We start from the raw sequence: 25,424 nt of genomic DNA, 5'->3' as shown, positions 1-25,424 counted from the left end.
GTCTGCTGGCTGTGCTGTGAGGAGGAAGGGGCAGGAGGTTGTGTGAGGGACAGATAAGGTAAGATACTGTACAAGGGACAGACAGGGTTAGGCAGCTGTGCCAGGGACAGGAAGCAGCGAGCCAGGACTGCAGAAGGACGAGAGAAGGAGAGAGAGCCAGAGCTGTGGGGAGCTGCCCATAGGATTGCTACATAGAAAAGGTATGAAAGACTTCTACATAACATAGTCCTGAAATTTCAAGCCCCCTGAAATTTTTATTGAAGCGTTCTGAGCACATGGTCCTCTTGACTAGAACACATGTGCCTTCCGTCAGGGTGCACTGGAGTGACCCTCCACACCATTACTCTGGCTGAGCTCACCTAACTTTAATTGTCTGGTTGTCTTGGTTCCCAGCAGAGTCCCACCAGTGGAAATTCAAGTACAGTTTATCTAATTGTATAAAAGGTATCTCCTTCAGGAGGTAATGAGGCAGTCCCTGACCTGTTCCTGCCTAGTTCTCTGCAGGGCTGTGGAAGGATCCTATGGTGACTTGGCCCAGATGTGTGCTAGACATAACTCATACCTGAAACACTGAATCCCATCATTTGCTGTCTGGAGCTTTGAGATCTGTAGAGTAAACTTTTTAATCAACATCAAAGACATGAGATCTTGTTTCTGGGCTCAGCTGCTGACATCACAGAGTAAATGTGCCACTGGAAACGGAACTAGTCCTGTTTCCTCTTTAATCTGACTGATTCAACCTAATTTCTACCTACGTTCCAGAACCCTCTTTTTTCTGCCAATAGCCTTCAGCAATCTGAAAGACAAGGCTAGACTGCCATCATCACAAGCAGGACCTCTTTGATGTTCTAAGTAAATATGTTGTGCTGTTTATGTTTCACTAGTCTACTCTAAATAGAGCCAATGTCTCTAACAGAGGAAGCTGTCCTGAAACTTTACTAAGCAGAGATATTGCTTGGCAATTTGTGCAATTTCATACACACATATTTCCTAGTCACTCAGGATAGAAATTGCTCAGGAATTAAGCACATATGGAAAAAAATATTCCATATGTAAGAAGGAGAGTAGAAATAATACAATAATAATTTAATAAAAGGAAAAATGAGGTATTTTTCTAAGCATTTTCAAGAGCATTGTAGTGCCTTTCTTCCATATGATAAGTACCAAATCACTTTTTGGTCCTTAGGAGACTTTTAATTTTTCCCTTCTATTTCCATAAATACAGCCTTATTCTGTTGCCTTTTAGCTGCAGTGACAAAATGAATATTGTAGGTAAATGTATGCTTTGCCAAGAAGTTGTTCTTGCAGGAGAAAACATTTTTTTAGAGTCCCTCTGCTCTCTTCCATCGCTTGGACAGCTTATCAGTTCATATGCTCCTGTTGTTTATCAGTGGCTTTTAAATCTCTGCAGGTCACATTCTTGTAATAATTTCAGCTTCAGCTACCCATAGCTTGTAATATTTGCTTATGTTGGTATTCATAAAATAAACACGTCTGGGAATGTTCTCTAAGACCAACTAGCACAGAATAGTCCGTGTTCAACTGTTAAACTAGTTTAACTTCCAAAAAAAAGGATGATTGCATCCAATCTATGTACGGGGAATAATCATGGTAGGAGCTAACTTCTGGGAGGTGCTTGTAAATTGTTTGTGAAGGTGTTAGTTGGTCCAAGTCAAAATAATGTTTGTGACTTTCCTAATGGCAAAACATTCAGAAAATTGATTTCTATTTCATAGAAAAATTTCTTGATGCTGTTTAATATTTGCCAGTAGGCATATAACTTGTTACTGTCAGTTTTTTAAATTTATTTTTGTGAGGGTTTGTTTGTTTTCAAACTGCAGCACTTTTTCTTTCTACTAGCAAGGTGGTATCTAGGTTTGGCCTGGATTTTGTTGTTTGTTTTTTTTTTTTTTTTTTTTTTTTTTTTAAACTCAATTGTACATTGCATATTGCTTTGGACAGTATTGTGAGAGCCTTGTCCAGCTCTCATCTGGGAATATTTCTGTCTCTGGGTCATTTTTGTGTGGTTTTGTTTATTTGTGGTGTTTGCTTGTTTGTTTTGGGTTTTTTTGTTGAGGTTTTTTGTTGTTGTTGTTGTGTTGTTGGTTTTTTTGTTGTTGTTGTTTTGTTTTGTTTTACTTGTCTGATTTGTTGCTGTTTGTTTCTTTTTAAGGTCACTTTTAGCACTTCTGATTCAAAGCGGTGTGGGTCAAACCAATATCACTCCTCTTCATTACCTTCTGTTTACATATGAATTATGCTTATTGCTTTGAAAAGCATAAGATAACTTTCACTGTGGATTAAAACTACATATCAGAACTTAATTTCAAGCTCATGAGACTTACTCTCTCAAAAATCTTACCCATTATTTTTTTACACACTGTAGGAATCCAGTGCCCTGATTTGTCCATTTCACAGTTCTTTATGTCAGTAATTTAACTTTTTTTCTCAAATTTAGTCTTTAAGTACATAAGTTTCATCTTTTACTTCAAGATACAACTTTAAAATTGCCTTTTTTCCATTTTGAATGTTTTCTGTTCAGCTCTTGTGAGTCTCCAACAAGTACAGCTTCACTGTTTGCATTCTCCAGTCAGCATGATTTCAGCAAGACTATTACAGCCTTGTTAGAATAAACATCAAAGATTTTCTTGAAGGGAGCAGCAAAACAAAGTACCGTTTCTGTCTTTGGGTGGCTTTTAAAGTCAGAATATCTGTGAGTATTTTTCAGGATGGATATGCCAAATACTTAGGAGAAGGAATAGGGTTTTTTTTAATTACTTCACCTGGAGATCAAAATAAGCATTTCTATCTTGCTTATATAAATTTTAAAAGTTTTTGAACCCAAAATTTCAATTAACAAAGTATCTGCTGTCCTCAGATTTTATTGGTTTATATATGAAGTAGTAAGAGCCCAAGGCTCAGATTTTAAATGGTATCTAGTTTCCAATATGACTCAACTCTTCTGTGAGTCAGGAGCTGGAATACCTGTGAGTATGGATCTTTACCAGGATGATGAAGAAAAAGCTCAAGCATCACTGTAATGTGAATATTTGTCACGGTTTGATGTCAGCAGGCAGCCAAGTCCCATCCAGGAGCTCATGTGCTCCTCCACAATAAGAGTGAGAATCACAGAATAACTGAGTTAGAAGGGACCACAGGGATCCTTGAGTCCAGCTCCTGGCTCTGCAAAGGACTGCCCCAAGAGTCACATCATATTCCCAAGAGCATTGTTTAAATGCTTCTTTTAGTCTGCCAGACTTGGTGCTGTGACCACTTCCCTGGGGAGCCTGATCCAGTGCCCAACCACCCTCTAATACCCAAACTAAACCTCCCCTGAGACAACTTCAGGCCATTTCCTTGGGTCCTGTCACTGGTCACCCCAGAGAACAGATCAGTGTCTGTCCCTCCTCTTTCCCTCACAAAGAAGTTGCAGACTGCAATGAGGTCTTCTCTCAGTCTCCTCCAGGCTGATCAGACCAAGTGACCTCAGCTGCTTCTCTTTAGCCTCCCCTCAAGGACCTTCACCATCTTTATTGCCCTCCTTTGGACACTCTATAGTAGCTTAATATCTTCTATTGTGTTGACCAAAACTACACACCGTATTCAAGGTGAGGTTAAAATGTGAATTGAGGTGAGGACCGACTAAGAGGTAAAGCTAAAGTTATGTCCAAAAGAAAAGAAAAACAAGGAGTTCATTTCCCACTTCCCATGGGCCCTCAGATGTTCAGCCATCTCCAGGAAAGCAGGGCTCCATCATGTGTAACAGTGACTTGGGAAGACAAACCCATAACATCATATATGGTATGGGGTATCCCTTTGGCCAGTCAGGGTCAATTGTTCTGTCTGGATCCTCTCTGACTTGTGCCCACCACCAGCCTGCTCGCTGTCAGGGCAGCATGAGAAGCACAAAAACCTTAGCTCTGTGCAAGCACCATTCAGCCACAGCCAAAGCACTGTGAACACTGCTTTTACCACAAATCCAAAACCCAGCCCCAGACCAGCTGCTTTTCCATCCCAGGAAAACCCAGTAAAATATTTCTTAATATTCTGCACAGGTAAGAGCATGACTGCTCAGGATGTATTTTATATATTAGCAGTAATGCAGAACAAAACTTGTTCGACTGAATTTTTAGCTCTACCTATTTATCAAAGCATTGTGGTGTTACACAGTTTTTTCAATGCCATAATGTAATGGTCATCATCTAGGGAACAAATAAGGATGGGGAATATGACATCTTTTATTACCTCTTAGAATAATCCTTTGGAAGTCTGAACCAAGGAGGCTCAAGAAAAAAACATGGTAGATTTAAGCAGGCTGGGGATTAGGCAGCTCAGTGACATATATTTTTATGTCTATGTAAGTCAGACAAAGGAGAAAGAAATTTTCATATATGAACACTGGTTTGACTTTTGTAGTGTCAAAACAAGAACTGTTTTTCATGTAGTGATTTAGGGAGCCACTGTTTCTGTCAAACTTGGAATGTATGATTGATATATTTTTGCCTGGACACTTTCAGAGTAGCGATTTTTAATTTTTTTATTTTCAGACTGAGAACTTTTGGATGATTATGTAGTAAATTTAAACACATTTGCCTCCTCTTAATTAAAGGTCATGCATTTTTTAGAATGATACTTGGATGTCAAAGAGTCAGAAACTATATTCCAGCTCATTGCCTCTGGAATCAGGGTATTAGTACATATGTCTTTTTTATCTGATCACTCTGGTCCAGTTTCCTTAAACTACAGAGTGTGCAACTTTTAAAAGCAGTTCATTCTGTAAGAGAACTTTTTTAGGTTCTTATAAAATTTCCCCATGATTTTTGAGATAGTGATCAATTTAGGACACCAAGATAAACAAGAAACACAAAGTCTTCTTTTCTCATCTTCTGTAATAAGACTTGGGGAGGAGGGGGGTCGGGTCTAAAAGAGTAGTATTATTTAAGAGTACTTTTAAGTTAATTTTGCTTTTACTCATAAGAACAAAAATTATTTTCTTTCTTGACCTCCAGTGGGAGCATCCTGACTTGGAGCTGTATTGCAATTGGTTTTGTCCCATCTCAGTATCAGCACCTGAGAGAACAGCAAGATGAGCATTGGGAAGGATTCCCATTGTGCAATTTCATTCTACACAGAACTAAGTTGACTAATCAGTGGAACAAGGTGCTTGACCTTAAACATAGTGCAAGTATTTGCAGGATCAGAATCTAATATAGATTTCTGGAATGCATTCTTTGATTAAAGAGTAGAAAACAACAGGTAAAACAAAAAAGTACCCGCCTCATAAGATTGCTTTTTTTAAAAAAAAAAAAAAAAAATCATGTCTCCACTGATTTATGTTTATGCAAGTATTTATGTTGCTGCATTCTCTTCTCTGCTGCATGAATAAATATGGGCAATGTTTAAACACTTTAAACCAACCATTGATGTCTTTCCTGACAGAATAACTCCATCCCTGAGAACAGTCTGTGCTGTCTATATATTCTATAGAATTAAAGCTTGAAGTTATTTTCTAAATATCAATCTCCACAAAATGGAAAAATAGACCTAAAAGGAGCAGAGAATTAGGATGGATAGAAAACTGTCAATAAGAATTGATTTTGTCATTTCCTCTGCACTTGCCATTGTTTCAAAACTTTAATGTACGTTTCTTGTTACCTGAAAGACATACAAAATTAAATTTATCTGTGTAAATGCTTCATAAGCAAAATTTCAAGGTTTGCTTTTCAAGTAGTTTCACAGTCCAGTGAGTTGCAGACTATTTACAATGCATGGCTCTTAACACTCATGCTGCAGAAAAGTGCTGAAGCAATACCTGGTTGGCATTTGTATGAATTGTATTCCTGTTCATCTTTCCAGGTTGAGGTACCTGCTGTCATCTCAAAGAAATATGGGAAAATAGGAGCTGTGTACTGAGGAACGCACATTCTTACCTTTGCAATCGAGCTCTTTCAGCGATCTGCAAAAATGACAAGCTGAAGGTCACTCTTTAGCAGTCCATGTAGGGTGATGCAAATTGACAGTAATTAGAACAATAATATTACAATTGGGGTGTAAAACTGGAGAAAAGATTGTTACCTTAATTGTTATATTTATTCTGAACTGCCTGGTGGAACATATGCAACACTAAATTAAATCTCACCTGGGATAAAATCTTTAGCTTAGTTTAGGATCTCTCTTTAATTTTATTCCTATGTGTTGCCTGAACACCTCTAGCAGAGAAAATTGTAGAAATACATCTCAAAGACAGTTCTTGTGCTGAAAGAGCTAACAGTTCCAAATACCAAGGAATCAAGGAAATAAGCTTGATGACCTCATAAGTTTCTTTCATTTTTACTGTCCGATTCTCTATGATTAATAATTTCTTCAAGACACAAATTATTTTTGAGCAAATATTTTTTTTCTTTCAGTTGTCCAAAAAGGCTTGTCCTTTTTTTTGTCTTACAGAATAGTAATTTTTTGTTTATAATTTGCTCTTTTCTAAAACTGTTGCCTGCTTTAGTTTTGTCCAAAGAATCCTGTCTACTTCCTTTGTTAGATTTTTCTCTAGTCCTCTATTGCAATTAATTTTGCATTGCCTATGGTGCGGCTGGCTGTATAAATCATGAGATGTTTCTGCTGGGAGAGAAGCTAGTGGGAAAACAGAAAAGGGCAGAAGTGAGAAGGTAGGTTTATGCAGGTATTTCTAAGAGCTTACCTTCATTTTTTTGCTAACAAAATAAATTACTTTTTCAGAAATAAAATATCCCACATACCATTAAAAATTAGCTCACTGTCTCTGTGGAAGAATATTTATTTCTTTGGCCAGCTGCTGGAGTTTAGCTACTATTGTTATGCAGATGCATACTTGAAGTTTATGAGGTCGGATCAGGAGATTTGTCAAGGAAACTGGGGGAACAGAATAAAACTCTAAATGCCAAGATAAATGTGTTTTGTTTTCCCATTCTTTAACCTGTATGAATCATATTTCAAAATTGTTACAGCAAGGTTTATGTATTTCAACCTATTTTGACCTTGAGTTCTTTATACAGTCAAATAATCTTCTTGGATAAGGTTTTCATCTCTACTTCTTTAGAGCTTAAAGATGCATGAAACAAAACAACAAACAAAAATCATGAAGGTGCTCCAGAAGCTTTTGTTTGAACTCCAAAGGGGTGAGAGGGAGATGTTTCCCCTCATGTAAGCACTACAGAGGGCAGCTTTTAGGTTGTCTTCCAGGTATCCCTTTGGAAGCCCTTGTGTCTGTGGGGAGACACACACAAGGTGTGTGTCTGGGAGAGCACACCTCCCAGGGCTCTCTGCCTTCTGGGTTAGACTTGTTGTGTCTATTTGTAGGTAATTTAACTCCATGCCTGTGAGAACTGAAATAGCAGCAGCTGTTCTAACTTTTCCTCATGAACAGAGTGTGATCAAAAGTTATATTTGTCATCCTTAAACTAGTCTGGGGAATGCCAAGATTACAGTGTTGAATATTCATCCCACATATATATATATATATGTACATATAGTTATGAGTACTGGAGAATATGAGTGGAAGCATTACATCTGGAGACTTGGATATTTGGATGCAAGGCAGATAAGGCTGGTTTTGGAGGGAATATGCAACTGCAAGATGTTGTTAGAACAAGGGCCTCATTTCATTCCCAAAAAAGGCCAGCACTCTCTCAGAATGACTCAGTGTTACCTCAGACACAAAGGTGTTGGTGAAGGTAAAATACTGTAGACTTCTCTACAAAGTCTACAAACTGGCAGGGGCATAAGCACTTCTATGTATTTAATTTTGGCTCCTCTTCTGGATTGCATTTTGGAAAGATTTGCCCCCTCTATATTAACATTAGGAGAAGACCAGCCTCCTAGAGCAGGCAGTAGGCTCTGAGTTACCTAAAACTGAGCAGTGGCAAGACTCCCTCTCACTTACATTGCCATTATCCATCAACCTGGCAAAAAGACTGTAGGGCCCTTGGCACCGCTGGGACTGTGCAGCAGTCTAAGTACTACGCAGTAATTTTCCTGCTGGCAGAACAAAACTCAACCACTGACAGCAGAGTTTGAAGGTCTAGCACAAAATAACTTTGGAGAGAGAAGCCAGGGGGTACTGAGCATCACTCGTCATTCAGGACAGCATGTCCTGGTCATCACCTCTCAGACAGGCACAGATAGACTGCTGTTATGACGGTCACCAAATCTTTGCATAGCTTATCCTGGAAGCATTAGTGTTGAAACTGGCTTTTTGCCACAAAGGACAAAGCAAGAAATGCATCCTAAACCCCCACAGAGATCTGCAGACCTGTTCTGTGCTGGTGTGAGGAGTGCTCTAGGAGCACCCTGAGGCTGGAAGCACCAGGTGACAGCATCAGTAACTTTGAAACTGCTCTCTAAGCAACTATAATCAGAAATAAAATAGGTCACTGTAAATCACAGAGAAACCGTAACCATTATTGCTTGAATTTCTGGGCATGTTTCTATTCACTGATTGCATTTTGCTTACAGAAATTCCCCTTGCAGCTGTCACTAGATAGGATTCTTTGCATGATACATACTGCTGTGTAAACTTAGTCTCTGTAAATGACTGCTGTGACTGTCTTAGCTGAGTGACTTGACAATGAAAATAGAAGAAAGCAAAAAACTCCATTAGCACAACAAAGGAAAATGCTCAGCAAATGCTGTTATACAACTGCACTCATGTATGCATATTATAACTCTCATAAATTATTCTTTATGTCAACTACTATAACAGAAATTATCCCAGCAACAAGAAAAGCTACACTTGCAGTAATTCTTGTAGAGTGTCTGGGAAATGGTGTTTTCACAAAATCAATAATTTCCATCCTTATTTCCTTAATGTACATGAGAGTTTCTGAACTTTATCTGTGTTATGCTCCAAGTATCAGAGATGCTATGGCAGCAAAAATTAGTAGGATGCTGATGATGCCCAGACCATGTTCCTCTATATTGCTGTGCATGTCTTGCACAGTGTATTCAAGTGCAGTGTGATGGGCTTATTCACTGGGTTTGATTTTGCATTATTTGTATGTAAGTACATTATTTAGTCTTTCAGGCAAAACCCCCAAATTATCTAAGTAAATCAGAGGAGTTTGTTTCTCCAATTTCTTGTAGATACGTGCATGCGATGGTAGACCAGTTTTATCTGACCTCAATAAGCCTGGAATTTCAGTAGTTTTTGTTTGTTCATGGTTTGTGGTCTCCAAAGGGAGTTCTGAGTTCCCTTTAAATTCATCTTCTCTCAGTGAATATGAATAAAAAGTCATGTATCAGAGCATTCCTTCAAATGATTATCTTCTCTTCTTTTTGAGTTTCAAGTGAACACAGTCCATAGCTGCAGGGTGTAACGACTTTGTCACCAAGAAGTCTTCTGGCTTTACAGCTTGTGGATATCTGTAAAAGTCTCTTTGGTTCTCCAGATTTCAGACTGTGCAAGTATTGCCCTCCCCTCTCTGCCTTCCAATGTGCTGTGTCTCCAGTGTACTCAAAACATGGAGGTCCACAGTGGAGCAGAGATGCACCTGCAGGCTGTGGGGGACCCCATGCCACAGCAGGTGGATTCCTGAAGGTGGCTGTGACCCTGTGGGAAGCCTGTGCTGGAACAGGCTTCTGGCAGGATCTGTGGACCCCTTGAGAGAGGAACCCATGTGGAGCAGGTTTGCTGGCAGGACTCGTGATCTCACAGGACCCATTCTTGGAGCAGGCTGTTCTTGAAGGACTGCACCCTGTGGAAAGGGACCCACATGGGGGCAGTTTGTGAAGAGCTGTGGCCTGACAGAAGGGCTCACAGTGGAGAAGTGTGTGGAGGACTGTCAACCATTGGAAAGATCTCATACTGGAGCAGGGGGTGGAGTCCTCTCCCTGAGGAGGAAACAGTGGCAAAACCAAAATGTGATGAACTGACTGTAACACCAATTCCTTCTCTCCCTGCACTGTTGGTAGGGAGCAAGTAGAGAATTGGGAATAAAGTTTAGCCCAGGAAAGAGGGAGGGATGTGGCAAAGGTGCTTCTAAGTTCTATTTTACTGCTCATTATTCTATTCTGATTTTGATTAGTAATAAATGAGACCAATTTCCCTAAATCAAGTGTGTTCTGCCCGTGAGAGTAACTGGTGAGTGATTTCTCCCTGCCCTTTTCTTGACTCATGAACCTTTTGTTATGTATTCTTTTCCCTGTCTGTCTGAGGAGGGAAATGTTAGAGTAGCTTGGTGGGCACACAGAAATCCAGCAAGGGTCAAACCACGCCACAAACTAAAGCAATATGAACTACTGTGAGGATTGAAATAACAAATAGTAGCTGTCAGCATGCATCAGGCTCAAGTAAGAGTGCCAACAAAACCACATTTAAATATGATTCCAGAAACAAACACCTTAAACTTCCTATTAACAGAGAAGGAAAAATAACACAGAGCCAGAAGAAAATCAAATAAGACTTAGCAGGTCAGAGAGTAGGGATAACATTGTTCAAGCAGTTGCAGAGAAACAGAGAGTGATGCCATTCTCTGTTCAAAAAGTTTGGTGTTTTCACCCACAAAGGTCAAATGTTTTTTTGTTCCTTGATTGCTTTACTGGAAATTGTTGATGATTCGCTGTAGAACTATGGCAGGTTTGGGTGTTTGGTTTGGTTTTGTTTTTCTCAGTGGAATTTTAGCTCGTACAGTGGGAGTTGTGCAGCTGATTAAATAAAGTTTATGTGTATTACCTCACAGAATGGCATATCTCTGGAGTAAAGGATAAATTGCAACAAAGATAATCTGTGAGCTTCAAAAGCAAAAAAAAAAGCGCTAATGTGTATTTCAGACAGCACTAATTGCATGTGAGATAGGAGCTTCACATTTCAGCTTGAATTCAGAATGTATAGGTGACTTTTTCTTTTTTTGTCTGTGTTATCCCTCAAGATAAAAATCAAAATATCTGGGTGTTTTTAATTTGGATTAAGGTTGGAAGTGTTTTGTAGTTCCAGCAGTAAGGGTATGTTGCTGTAGATAAAAAAAAAAAGTTCATGTTGCTTGCTAAGCTTACCAGGAAGGCTTGGACTGTAGGGGGTTGAGGCAGCTCACTGGTGCCACTGAGCTGAGGCTGTGAGGCTGGTTTTCTCACAGATATTTGAAGATTTCCAGTAAACTGGAAACAAAAATTCACTTCAAACTATTTTCTCAAACATGGATTATGCCTACAGGAAATTGTTTTCCTGTTCTCTAGAAGAAGTTAAGAGCAGTCTCAAAGCTGTAGACATTTTTATTGCTCTCCAAAGATTCCAGACTAATTTGGGATTTGTTGGTTTGGGTGGGGTGTTTTTTTTTTTTTTTTTTTTTTTTTTTTTTTTTTTTTTTTTTTTTTTTTGTTTTGTTTTGTTTTGTTTTGTTTTTTTGGCAGAGGGTGTTTATGTTAGTTGTAAGAATATATTTCCTGAATATAATTCAACCCATTATTCACAGCCAGTTCCACCGTGCTTGTGCAGCTTGTTAGCATGCTGGGAGTTGTTGAGGGTGTTTTACTGTCTCAGGGCAGTTCAGGCAGTAAGTGTTGAAGGCAGGCCTTGAGGCTGGGTCAGCATCTACTGATGCAGAGGATTGCTGTTCTTGCTTTGGAGATTTGGCCCAAAACGTTGCTCCTGGATGCTGTGGTGGAAACCTTATATTGTCTTTTCAGGTGTGTATTTTCTTAGAAAAGGCCTATGCACTCAAAGCCAACTTCCACCTTCAGCAAAACGATTTTTTTCACTCAGTAGCTACCAGTTTCCCATTATGCTTTCTGCCCTCTACTGGCTCAGATAATGCTCTTCCTCAGAGTAACTGTTAATCATCTATGAATTGATCCAATCAACTCAATGAATGGTATTGTTGTATGTGGTGGAGGACAAGGAGAAGTCTGGAAATGTTGCTGTTTGTATCCCTGATTCCTTCTGATGCCTTCCTTCAGATACTGTATTGAGAATGCCCTGGGTCAGTTGTTGGAGCTGTGGCTTCCCAGCACAGTTCTCCAGGACCTCATTGAGGAGGGCTTCATCTCCTTGCATTCCTACCCTGAATGCATTTTAAAGAATTTTCTGAGTCTCCTGCCCCCAGTCATGATCAATAATACCTACAGGTAGGAGTACTAAATGCTCTCAGAGAAGGTCAGGGTTGAGGGTAGATGTTCTACCATGATTTGGCTTAAAGTCACACTGTGTTCAGTCCAGAACACTGGCTCTAGATGAGTGTGAGTGCTTGTGCTGACTGGATCTGTTTGAGGGCTAGCTCTATGGGCCCACATTAGAATTTTCTCTTTAGTTGTTTGATTGGAAGTTTCAGAGATGATGAGGGAATTCTGCTGAACAAGTTAGGATCATGAGACCAAGACCTGCTGATATCTTCAAGGAAGTTTGTTAAATTATCCTAATACAGAGCCAGGGACTGGGCTAACAGATAATCTGTGGTCTGATGCTTTGGCTTGGACCTAGGGACCTTCTGCACACACAGTGCACAAGCATACCATGAGCCAGACACCTTGTGGCACACAGGGCTGGTAAAGTGAGCTGTTCTTTGCCTCATAGGAGCATTTCACATCAAGGTATGGATGATGTAGCACATGCTAAAAAGAGTAAAGGCCAACTCAGTCTGCAGCTTTGCAAAGTTTATTTGCAGACCTGTAGGGGAAATTCCATACCTCCCACTTTGCACAAGCAGATGAATATTGGCAGATGTGTGATCTTCAGTATTGTGATTTTTTAACCATGATTACACATCAGAAAATGCACACATGGATGCTTAAGGTAGGCTTTTGGGCAATACTATAGTTCTGAAGATCAAAAAAGGAAACAACATATGACTTATGTTCCAACAGCGCTGCCATTCTGGCACATGCAATGCATTTCAATTGCTGAGAATAGAAATGCACCCACAAAATGCTTTCAGCTAAAGAGCAACACTGTATATTTTATGAATTAAATGGTAATATACCAAAGCAGAACACGGAGAGGAGATAAACAACACAGGACTGCAGAGATTCTTCATGACCAAAACAAACAAAATCCTGTGTTATAAATGCAATGGCAAATATCGGATTAACAAAGAAACAATTTATTAATAACACGATATCAATCACCAATAAAAGAGAAAACCACAAAATAGGATATTTGCAGCGCCGCGCCGGGTGGACAAGGGGTCTGCACACCAGGGTACAGGTCACCCAAATCCACACAGAGCAGGTCGCAGCTCGGGGTTTTATAGGGGTTTTCATGTCCCGAGGCGGAACAGGTGCCCAGGATAGTCCAAATAGTCCAAATAATTTTTGGATGGGCTTCCCGGATTTGTCGGACTCTGCAGACCGTGTTCCAGGAAGATCCTTTTCGCATGCGGATGGATCTCGCCTGTGTATTCCTTGGCGGAGAATTCTTCTTTTTCGTTCAGAGAGCAATTTCTCTGTCTGGGTGCGATGCCGATTCTTATCCGGGTTAGCTAGTGTCTTTGTTTCTCGTAATGGTCCTTGTCCTGTTCTCTTTGTCTCAGGACTGAGGACCGTGGAAACCTGGGGGGGAGTAATTTCTACGGACTATACCTTTTTATATTAACACCAATCTAACATATCTTGCTATATTCTTTTATCACGAATTTTTACCCAATGTCACATTTATCACAGTAAGAAATGTTGAAAATCCTGAAAGTAAGAAAGTAAGAGCCAGGAAGCACTAAATAGATTTCTCTGGAAAAACTGCATAGCCCCCATCACTAGTAAGCTTTTTGGGAACATGCTTAGCAAACAACCGGTAGAGTGGATGATAGTTGAAAACTATATTCATGTAACTGTTCCTGCACTGGGCAGAGGAGGAGACTAGTCTAGATTACCTGTGAGAGTTCTACCAGCCCTATTTTTCAGGCCTGTAACAGTGCTTTCTTCAGCATCCACCTTATCAACACTGTAATCAAATCACAATTCAAATTTATTTGTATAACAAACATCTGTGAACAAAGCTGGTTGGCTGTGTAACAATACTTTGAATTGTTTTTGTTGAGCACAGGTTTTTTTACCTAAATGAACCCAATCATGCACCCAGACACCGAAAGAGATTTTGGGTACTGCAGCCTAAGCAGAAAGAAGAGCAGATTTCCCTCCTTTTCTTATTATGTGCTATATGTAATCTGCTCAAACTGAATAATCTGATGTGGCATATCTCATACAGCTGACTTAATATAGCAGTGGAGGGCAAGGTGAGCCACTTTCTGCATGCATGGTTTGGAACTGAATGAGACTAGGACAAAGGAGGAAAAGTCCAACACTGAAATTGTTCTTTTTTCTTCACCTAAAGTGTTAATGTTACCAATGTCATCAGTTTAACTGTTGGTTTCCCAGCTGTTTTATATTATAGAGCATTGGTTCCGAAGTAAAAGAAGCAAAACCAGTAATTGTATCACTTTTTATATATTCATTAATCATTCTCATTCAGCATAATAGCAATTTTATAATTACAAGTGCTTGAAAACTGATGTTTGTATTGCAGCATGTGCTTTTCCAGTGATAGAATGTCCACGTTGTAAAACTGAGTCATGATTTCAAAATTAAATGCACATTCAGTGAGCAGTACCTCAAATTGACACACGATGGCAGGATGATGACATTTTAAAGCAAACATCCTGAAGCACATTGCTGGTAGTCATAGAAACTAGTTTGAAATGTAGTCTTTAAGTATGTTTTCCAGAGGCAAATATTTTTCATTTTCCATTTTGAGATGCAGGTGATAGTACCTTTTCTTTTTTAAGTTAGTCTTCAAATCAGCTACATCTTTCAGGTCTAACATCCTATTTGATGGAGAAAAAAGCAGTAAAGAACATAATACATGGAGTTCTTGTCACAAGCCCTTCAAAACATGCAATGGTAATCACTTGAATATTTTGTTGTGCTTGTGCTTTTGTTTCTTTGTTTGGGGGTTTTGCTCCTGGGGGATATTGTTTGTTTGTTTGTTGTTTCTTGGCTTTTTTTTTTTTTCAGGTCTTTCTTTCCAGGAAGATTTTTCCTTATTATATTGCAACAGGACTTTGCTTCTTCACATAAAACCAGACAGCCTGAGTTCCTCATCAGTGAAGAGGAGTTAGGAATAGTGATAAGAAGTATTTTTCATTTGCTCCTACTGAAACTGTCTTACGCATCCAAAATTGTTGAAATTATTATGCAGAGCCTTTGTTATTTCTGAGTGTCCAGATAGTGGCAAACTACTTTCAGAAATGGGTTCTTGAAACAGTCCAAGAATTTGATGAAAGTCTTTCTATCATGATGTTTGGTTTTCTGATATTTGATTTTGTTTCATTTATTTGGCAGAAAATTATCACGGCACAGAGCGAAGAAAGAGCACAAATTAATTTTGCTTTTGTGCCAAAACCAGTGACAGGTTCCTCAGTGGAACCCAGGTGTCCATCTGCATTTATTCTTGTAGAGAATGGTTCAGGACTGAGATGTCACTCTTCAGAAGCTGAAGCTATTTGAGGAAGGATTCAGTGTCACAGGATACGTTCATCAACTCAAGGGAAAAAAGTTTTGAGCAAGCTTAAAAATATGTGACTCTGGTAAATTCAGACACTTAGTGATGCTGAAACATCATGAAACAATGATCTTGTGATCTCAGACTGCTCCAAAGCACACACTTCTAATGCTTTCATTTGAGATGACTGGAAAGTATTTAAGAGCTGCCCGTCATCATCTGCCACTGCTGATTCTGCTCTTTCAGAAACCTGAAAAACCTTTCAGAAACCTGTACTGCTCTCTCAGTGCATTCAGAATGTTTTGGTTCACATTCAGTTTGAGAGGGGAAGAAAAAGAAGATTCTGAGTGAAGTTCTTAGTTATATCCTCCCCTCCATCTCCCTTTGCCCAGTTGCACTAGCCTCCACCATGTAAGAGTATTAGGCCAAATATTTATGCAGAGAACGATTATCCTTTCCCACATAGGCATATTGATAAAACTTTTAACAAAGCCACACATTTTCTGAAGATGTATTTTGAGATTAAAATGTTATGATTTTGAGTCTAACAAAAGAGGAAAAGCAAATGAAAAAAAAAAAACCAAAAAAAACCCCTCAGCCAGCATGTAAAGAATAGCTAGAGTGGGGAGAAGCATCTTGATTTTTAATGGAAATTTCTTAATTCTGTATATTCAAAACAAGCTGTAACAGTTTCACAGTAAACTTGTTTTGAGGTTTTGTTTTGAAGTTTGCTATTACCATCATACATTTGCATAAGACATTTTTGTTATTCAGATAGTAATTTGCATGAACATCAAGGCTTTATCTCAAATGCTCATGAAGAAGGCTTGTTCTTATGTTGGGTCAACTGGAAGTTATTCTCCTTTACTGTAGGGCTTTCCATTAATTAAATTCAAAGAATCTGTTTGTCTGTTAATGCCTGTTATACTTCAGATAAGAAAAAAACCAGCATTTTTCTTACGAGAGTCAGTAAAAAATTGAGAAAGTGTTGGGTTTCATTTCTTCATTTTTTGTATGTTTTAGGGGGGTTTTTTTTGTTACTTCTGTTTCACTTTTTGATTGCCTCTTTGGTTCTGCTAATTGAAGGAGAAGCCCTAGAGTGGCCACTTTCTGACTTCAATTGTATTGGTATAGGAAATCAGTTGAAAAACTATCTGAAAATCAGGTAATAGTTGGTCCAGCCATTTGAAACTGATACCAGCCAGGAATCCCTAAGTGTCTGATAGTTGTGTACAAATCAGAGCTGATAAATGGGTACATAGCTTAATAACAGTGGAGATGCTTTTATTCTATGGTGTTGTTACTACATATACATTAATGATCCACTTTGTCTCACATGCATCTTCCATAAATCATGAGATTCCCTAAAAGGAGCCAAGCTAGACCTTGTAAGACAAGACAGCTACTCAGTTTAAGAAAAAGAGTAGCAGAAACCCTACTCTTTAAGATATTTAGTAATGCTGACTCTATCATTGGCAAATATCTTTATTTTGATTCTATGATTCATAGAGTCATGGAATCATAAAATAAATTCTCATGAGAGAGAGGTAGAGGGGGAAAATCATTGCTTATCTAGATACAGCTCAGGGGATGAATTGCTTTCTGGGTTGCTATCACATATTGCTAATTTATGTCTAATTTTTAATCCACCAGTATCCCAGGCAGGGCTGCTATCAAAAATAAGTCTTTAGTTTTTCTTAGGGTTTTTAGCATTCATATTTGCTTTGCTTAGACCTTCCAAAAATACCGTAATATTTACCATTTAAACTAATTTTATACACCTTGAAATCTTTTGCAAATTGAATGATAACACAAAAGATACCCAGGGTCAGGGAGTGAATTTGTACAGATTTTCATCGACCTGAGGACTTGAAAAGATTGAATTGCTGTCTTTTTTTCAAAGACAGAATTTGAGACATTGGGTAGGTAAAAGAGATTGATGGGTTTAGATAGAGATATGATCTTGAAAGCCTGAGGAGGAGAAAATTTGGAGAACAAAAATATGATACAATCCAATTGAGCAGAAATAGAGAACAAAAAATCATCAAGAGACTTCCCTTAAAAGAGACAGTAGAATGGAGATATATTTTATGGGATGCTATATTGGATTAAAGGAAGCCTAAAATGAAAAGCTTTATGCAACAAAAACATCTGTCAGATAGGTTTCTCCTTATTCTTTTTGTGGCTGAGGGCTTCCAGCCCTTTTCACATTTGGTTGATTGCAAAGTGTGAAATCTCAGAGGGTCACGCTTGTCTTTGGCTTTTGTTGGTGAGAAGTACAGAGCAGAACCCTTTGCATGTTGCTCCTGTTATAATAAAACACCTTTCCCTCACAAAAAGTTGGCAGAAAGCAATACAGCGCGATTTTATCCAGGTAAATGGTAGAAATTCAGGTCAGAGTGCAGACCACTTTTTATCCAATGGGCCAAATGCACACTGGAGTTACACTGCAGATTTTAGCCACTGTGAAGTCTGATTCAAAGCTGATGCTCCTCTTTCCTGTTACTTGTGGTTTTCTGTGGCAAACTTCAGCTTTTCCCTCCACATTTCTACCACATCACTAGGCCTGATCTTTTGAAATGTTAAAATATCAAAAGCATTACATCTAAGTGATGCTCCAGGCACAGTTGTGTCATGGCCCTTTAGAAAGCCAAGGCTATTGGGCAACCTGACATGGCTGGTTCCACCCAGTCAGTCAGATCCTCAGAGAGTGCTTGCTGCCTGATGTGGGCAGCAATGTGCTGTGGCTGCAGCTGAAAAGACATCACAGGGAGAGCCTGAGCCATGGGCAAGGCACAAAAGAAGTAAATAAGCTATTCCAAATCACTTCTGCCAATAACATGAGGTTGTAAATCATTTCCTAACAAGAGTTTCCCTGTATCAGGAGCCAACTTCATGCAGAGGCTGATGGACACAGCATTCAGAAATCTATTTTTAAGGAGTAAGAGCAGTGTGGCTAGCAAAATACAAAGATCTTTTGCTTTTTTTAACCTGTTGTACAAAAAGTGAAGTCAGGACAACCCAGAAATATTTACTCATATCCCAAAAACTAGCCATATCCTGGGCTGCATCCAAAGCAGTGTTGCCAGCAGGTAGAGGGAGAAGTTTCTGCCTCTCCTCTCTGCCTTTGTGAGACCCCACCTGGAGTGCTGCATCCTGCCCTGACATAACAAGGATATCAATCTGTTGGACGAGGTACAGAGGAAGGCCACATGGGTGCTCCTGGGGCTGGGGCACCTGAGGAAGACTTCTTCCTTCCTCTGAGGAAGACTGAGAGAGCTGGGGTTGTTCAGCCTTGGGAAAAGGACAGTCCAGGGAGACCTTAGAGCAGCCTTCCAGTTCCAAAAGGGAGCTTACAAGAAATCTGCAGAGGGGGCATTTTACAAGGACAAGGGTAATGGTTTTAAATTTTAAAAGAGTGTAGGTTGAGACTAGATGTTAGAAAAAAATTCTATACTATGAGAGTGGTGAGGGAGTGGAACAGGCTGCCCAAAGAACTCATGGCTGTCCCATCCCTGGAAGTGTTCGAGTCCAGGCTGGATGGGGCTGTGAGCAACCTGATCTAGTGCAAAGTGTCCATGCCCATCACAGAAGGGTTTAAACTAAATGGTCTTCAAGGTCTTTTCCAACCAAGACACTCTGTGATTCTAAAGTCTTTTTTTTTTTTTTTTTTTTTTTTTTTTTTTTTTTTTTTTCTAGAAAGCATGGAATTTGGGCCAATATAGTTGCAATCTTTCTGAGCTAACTTCTAAAATCTTTGTTCTACCTTTCATCCTCTCATTTCAATTATTGTAATCCTCTCTTTACCATGGCTGCTTACTTTGAACTTCCACTTGCAATCTGCACAATCAGCTGAAACTTGACTGAGCTGTACTTCACCTCTACCTCATTTCTGCTCTTCTGTCTCTCCCCTGACTACTCAATCCCCATGTTTTTGCACATTTGCAGGGAAGCTCAATGCTTTTTTCAGTACCTCTGTCCTCATTCTGTTTCTTGACCTCTTTTGTGTTGCTCTGTACTATAGGATAGGTGAGACAAAAAGGCTGGGACAGAGTATATCTCCTTCACTCTCTTGCTGGGGAACTTTTTATTCCAGGAAACCTGTTCTATTAGTCTCATGTATCTTTGTTGTGTTGTTTAATATCAAGCACTTATCCAACAGTGTGAATTGCAATTAACATGAATTATACAAATGACAGGTTTTGCCCTGATTTTCTCACATTTTCATAAGTGCTGAGCTGTAAACGCACTTTGTCTTATAAATTTTTTCCAACCTTGAGAGCAGGTGCTTTTGAAAGCCTTTCATGACTAAGGACATCAGACTTTTGAAGAGGGATATCAGTGCATGAGTAAAATTTACAGATTCTTAAAATCTATCTCTCACATTTTTATGTTCTGCTGTGACTTAGATGGGTTGATGAGGTGCTAGAAAAGGTGTGGATAATTAAAGAAGAGCATATGGAACATGCTGGTTCACAAAGTTGAAACACCGGTGCAATTGTGATTTTTCTTTCTTCTTGCATTAGTCAGAAAAAGTTGTAGGTAATGTAAATATGTCAGGACACATATCTTGCCTGAGTTGTAAATCATGTCTCTGTCTAAGCATCGCTTCCTCTACTGTGCATTACCACATATCCTATCTCTTTAAGCAGCTTGATTCCAGTATCTGAAATTCACTTTCAAGCACCCATTTTCAAATCCTAAGCTGGAGCAGTATTTTCCTTGCTTTCTTTTTTTGAGGAGTACACATTTAATAGAACACACATTGCAGTTCAAAATCTCCCCTTTGTTCCTGCAAAGCTGAGATAGTGGTGCTGTTCATAGTCCCAAAAGCCATTACTGATGTAAGAAATGTGCTCAGCCTTGGCTAAATGATGTTGCTATTTCATCTGAAGGCATCTTCCTCTCCAAGCCATATAAACGCAGACTTCTAATGCTATTGCTCTCTTCAGTCCTTAGCCTAACACTTATGACTAAAATGTCTCTTGTATGTTGTCTGTGAAACCAGTTTGTGCAGCAATTGGTCTCCTTTCAGGAGAGTACTATAAAAATGTAAGTCATTAATGCTGTCTTTACCCAAGGACAGAACAGAGTGAAAATATGCATATATAGTTTTTAGTGCTGGTGTAGCTACACCATTCTGTAAACCTATTTAAATATTATCAGTTTGACATAATGGTTGTTAGTTTTAAGCAAGAACAGATACACATGGCTTATGCTTCCATTAATTCCATTTTGAGTATGCTATTAAATTCAAGAAAATTTTAGATTGGAGGGAGTGAAATAACAGATTGACTTTAAAAAGAACAATGATATAGATAAAAATTTGAAATAATAGAATCACAGAATGGCTGAGGTTGGAAAGGGCCTTCAGGATCATCCAGTTCCAACTCTCCTCCTACAGACAGAGAAACCTTCCACTAGAACATGTTGTTCAGAGCTCCATCCAATCTAGTCTTAAACACCCCTCCTCATGAGGGGAAGTGGAGGGGTAAGCACTGGTCTCTGCTTTTGTGACAAGAGATGGGACTTCAGGGAATGGCATGAAAGTGAGTCAGGGGAGGTCTAGGTTGGATATCAGGAAAAGGTTTATCACCCAGAGAGTGTTTGGGCACTTGGACAGGCTCCACAGGTGTCTTGGTTTGGAAGGACAGGTGTCTGCCAGGGAAAGCTGGAGCCTCCCTTGGACTGGAGAATGCAAATCCCCTCCCTCCAAATTATTATAATTTTGCATTTAGAGGCTTTCAGGCAAAGATATGGGAATAGGAATAACAGTTCCTTACTAGGAATATTAAAACTACAAATGTAGTAGTACAGAAAAACCAAACAAAAATCCTAGAAATCCTGACAGAGTCTGAATACTCTGACCTGAGACCTGACACCCTGTTGGTGTTAACAGATAAATCCTCCTGGAGTAACAGATGTGGTTCTGTTGGAGTAACAGATGATGCTGTAGAAGAGGTCCAGTAGCGGTGAGATGGGTTCAGTCTTCACCTGGAATCCAGTGGAAAACCAGAACACCTGTTGTTCCAGTTTTTATCTGGGTAGGAACGGTTGGTTCCTTCCACTGGGTGGAGCATCTCACAATGGGATGATGTAATTGTATCAGTCATGTGGTGAGCCTTAATGGCCCATTAACAGAAGATAGCCCCCTGGAGGGAGGATGAGTTGTGGAAGAGCTAAAGAACACTGCTCCACCTGGTTTTAACAAGCCCATTAGCAGAAGGCACCTGCCCCCTCCCACCCAGAGTTATAAGGAATGGGTTATACAAGAGATACAGAAAAAACACCTCCCCAAAAGGTTTCAACAGATTGAAAATAGAATACACACTTTTGGTTACATATTGCAACTCAAGACAGCAGGGAAGTGGTCACAGCACCAAACCTGACAGTTTAAAAAGCATTTGGACAATGCTCTTGGGCACATGGCATGACTCTTGGGGTATCCTGCACAGGGCTAAGACTTGGATACAGTGATCCTGATGGGTCCCTTCCAATTTAGTATTCTATGGTTCTATGATCCTATGGTTCTATGTTTCTATTTCTAGGGATGGGATATTCACAGCTTCTCTGGGAAAGCAGTCCCGTTGCCTCAATACCCTCACAGTAAAGATTTTTCTTAATGTCTAATCTAAACCTAATCTCTTTCAGTTTGAAACCATTCCCCCTTGTCCTGTCACTACATGCCTTTGTAAAATCTCCCTCTCCACCTTTCTTGTAGGCTCCCTTCAGGTACTGGAAGGCTGCTATTAGATCTCCCCGAAGACTTCTCTTCCCAGGTGGAAAAAAACTAATTCTCTCAGTTTTTCCTCACAGCAGAGGTGGTCCATCCTTCCAATCATCTTGGTGGCTCCCTCTGAATTTGCTCCAACAGGTCAATGCCCTTTCTATGCTGAGAGCATAGAAAGAGCTGATGCAGCACTGCAGGTAGGGTCTCACCAGAGCAGAGCAGAGGGGCAGAATCCCTTCTCTCCTCTGCTGCTTTGGATGCATCCCAGGACACAATTGCCTTTCTGGGCTGTGAGTGCACATTGCTGGGTCATGTCCAGCCTCTCATTCACCAGCACCCCCAAGTGCTCCTCAACAGGGCTGCTCTTAATCTCTCCAGGCCTCATACTGGAAGTTGTCCCAACCAATAACTGATTAAATAGAGATACTACTTTCTTAAAGTAACAAACAGCAGTAAAAATGTACCTGCCTCTACCTTTTTCATCTGCTTCTACATTTTCCATCCTGAGATCCCAGAAACTTGAAGCCATAATAGAAACAATTAATAAAAAAGTCTGTCAAGTCTATCTATTCCTGTAATAGGATTATTCATCACCACGTGGATTCCCCATCTGGCAGTAAGTGACCAAAATGCTGAGACCACCACCATCTCACTTGCAAATTGTTTCACAGTTTAACCAGTCATACTATTGAGAAAATATGCCTCCAGCTCAATCCAAATTGTCTGCAATCATATTGCTTCCTTTCCCTTGTTATCCTGAGTAGTTCCTCCCCACCCACGTGTTTAACCTCTCTGAAATATCTGAGGATGGCAATCAGATTCCTCTGAGTCACTGCTTAGCTAAGCTGTATGCATTTTGAGCTTCCTTCATTTCCCACGTACGTCTTTTCAGACATTTAACCATTTTTCTCCTCTTTCTTGTGAAATCCTCAACATTTACTGAAGTCATTAGAAAAATTGTCACTGGCTGAGCATGGGAATCACTGGCGCCTCTTACACAGATGGTCTCTTCAGTGGCCTGTGTGTAGCTGGAGCTATGCTATGAAGACAATGTTTTAGCTACATAACAAAGTGGCGTCTCAGCCCCATTAAAAACCAATGCCTACATTCTTACTAGCTGCAGCATGGCCCAATTTAACAACCCAGGGCATCACAAACAGTGAACAGGGAATAATGTTTTTCAGACTTCAGTGGTTGAACGATAACTTTATTTAGATTACTGGTCTGAGGAACTGTGTGTGATTAGATACACAAAGAACCTTTTCTATTTTCAACTTATTTACATTTTGATTTGGATCAACACTTAGAAAATTATAAATATTCTATGGAATAGAACAGTTTTAGCATTTTGCCTTAGGAGAACTAATGTCAACCAAGATTTTTGAAAACTTTTGTGAGCAGGAAACTGAATCTTGGCCAAAGAAGGAGCCTAGGAAGCCAGACAGCTTGTCAGTGCTTTTGACTGCTCCCTTCCCAATGAGGCTGGTAACCAAAAAGCTGTCCATCCTTAGACCTAAGGAGCCTGGAAGGTAAGACAGGTCACACCAGCCTCCCTGCCTGCTTTCCATCAACAGTTTTGTCAGGTCCCCACAGAGTGTTGTTATTAAATCAAGTCAGTATTAACAGCCAGAAAATATCTGTCACAATATATTTTTTACAGTTTGAACTTTAATTCTTCAGCTGTCCTTTACAGGCAATTTTTCATTGCTCTTTCCATTAAAATTTTTTCAGTTTGACATGCCAAAATAATCCTTTCTCAAAAAACAAACTAAACCCAAACAAAAAACAACAAAAAACAAAAATCCCAGCCCAAAACCTGTAATATAACAAATATAAAATCACTTATTAACTTTTGCTCCTTAAAAAGTAATTTTAAAGGAAGAGCCAATAATGCTGAAGTGCTTAAACAAATTAGAGAGCTTATAGAACAGTGTAACCCAGTCAGATTAAAACAAAACAGCAAAATTATAAAACAAAAAGAAGCCCACAAAACCACAACAGAAACAACCACCAAGCAGAAAAAAACCAACCAACCAAACAACAACAACCCACAAAAAAACCCACCAAAAAAGCCAAAGCCAAAACAAAAAACCCCATCCAAAATATCACAAACAAACAACTCAAAAAATCCCCCAAACAAACCAGCAAAAAATAAAATACATAACCCAACTGCTTTGTTATCTATGATTGTTATTGAAGCTGAATAAAGTGAAATAACACTGCCAAGACTGTGTCAGGTAAAGTAACTGCAGGAAACTGCAGTTGTGCACATTTAGACCCTCTGGCTCCACTATCCTTGCAAAGTAGAAGCACCAGGTAAACACTTGAAGAAGGTTTAAGTACAAATTAGCACATCTAATTGGGCTACATTCCACAGCAGTCCTAACTCTCATAAAAGAAACAAATGTCTTTTATATTTCTGCCTTGCTTTTGTTAAGGGACATCGATGAAGTTCTTTTTCTCAGAAGTTCTCATTTTGCTCAGAATTTCTCATAGATCTGGGGTGAGAGTCCTGCCCGTGACTGGTTGGGACTAAGGGTAATTGTTGTTGCAGGAAGCCAAGAGGAAGAGCACAGTGTCCCAGTGTAATGGGGCCAACACTTCTAAACAGAGAGATGGGGGAAATCTCCTATTTGTTTTCTTGATCATGAGTCAACAGAATTTAATTTTTCTTTATAGTGTTATATAGTGAATATAGCATTGATGAAATATTGTAGCCATGGCATTTTATGTATGTCTAGATTTGTTTCCATGCTACTTTCCCTATGTAGCTTACAATATTCTGACTCCTTGTGCTGTTGTCACTGGGATAGAGGCTACATCTGGGGCTGTGGATATGGTGCCTTAAGTTTTATCTTTCATGTTTTTCAGATTCTGTGCTGCCTATATGTGTAGTTCTGAGCCTCATATTGTTTGCTGTCTTCACAGACCAGGTAGAAAAAACAAATCCTTTTCCTACTGAAGACCAAGGACAGCAGTTACAACTTTCAGGCCCAAAAGCAAAAACAAGAGTGGACTGAAGAGAGAAACAAGAAGGATGAGACTTCACAACCAGCAGCTATAACTGGACAGTTAAACTCCACTATCCAAATGGACCAAAACTTAAGTGTAAGACCTCGTGACTGGTTGTCCATTTTTGTGACCATTATAAGTCCATCTTGGGTGTAGCCTTGGTCAGGCTCTTGTCCTGCCCAAGGTGTACCCTAGAGGCTTTTCAATAAATATCTACTTTATTCTCGA

General features: G+C 39.5%; 1 long non-coding RNA gene across 1 annotated transcript; it reads left to right on the top strand.

Annotated features, from left to right (window-relative positions):
* Nucleotides 1-25,424, top strand: LOC310913345. Its single transcript, XR_014590795.1, has 2 exons — nucleotides 1-200; nucleotides 25,113-25,424. It is a non-coding gene; the product is annotated as an uncharacterized lncRNA (long non-coding RNA).

The sequence above is a fragment of the Zosterops lateralis genome, assembly GCF_965231275.1.
Source record: "Zosterops lateralis genome assembly, chromosome: 1".
Lineage (NCBI taxonomy): Eukaryota > Metazoa > Chordata > Aves > Passeriformes > Zosteropidae > Zosterops > Zosterops lateralis.
This window is presented reverse-complemented; position numbering and strand designations above follow the sequence as displayed.